The sequence below is a fragment of the Pterocles gutturalis genome, unplaced genomic scaffold, assembly GCF_000699245.1.
Source record: "Pterocles gutturalis isolate BGI_N339 unplaced genomic scaffold, ASM69924v1 scaffold6841, whole genome shotgun sequence".
Classification (NCBI taxonomy): Eukaryota; Metazoa; Chordata; class Aves; order Pterocliformes; family Pteroclidae; genus Pterocles; species Pterocles gutturalis.
This window is the reverse complement of record NW_010105355.1, coordinates 21,015-21,228: the sequence shown is the minus strand read 5'-3', so window position 1 is coordinate 21,228 and position 214 is coordinate 21,015.

The following is a 214-nucleotide window of genomic DNA, read 5'->3' as shown; positions in this document are numbered from 1 at the left end:
TTATGCTGGTGCTCTCCCTAGAGAGAAGGGAAAGTTGCTGGAGAAGCAAAGCTGTTGCAGGCGTTTAGCTGCCTTTGTAGTTTATTGTATGGAAGAATAAGCACCAGTGCATTTGTACAGGCTAGTATCTCTGAATTCTTGTATGGTGAAGAGCTTGCAGCAAGAGTACGAAAGGATTTGTGCCAAAAAAAGAAAAAAAAAAAAAAAGAAAAGA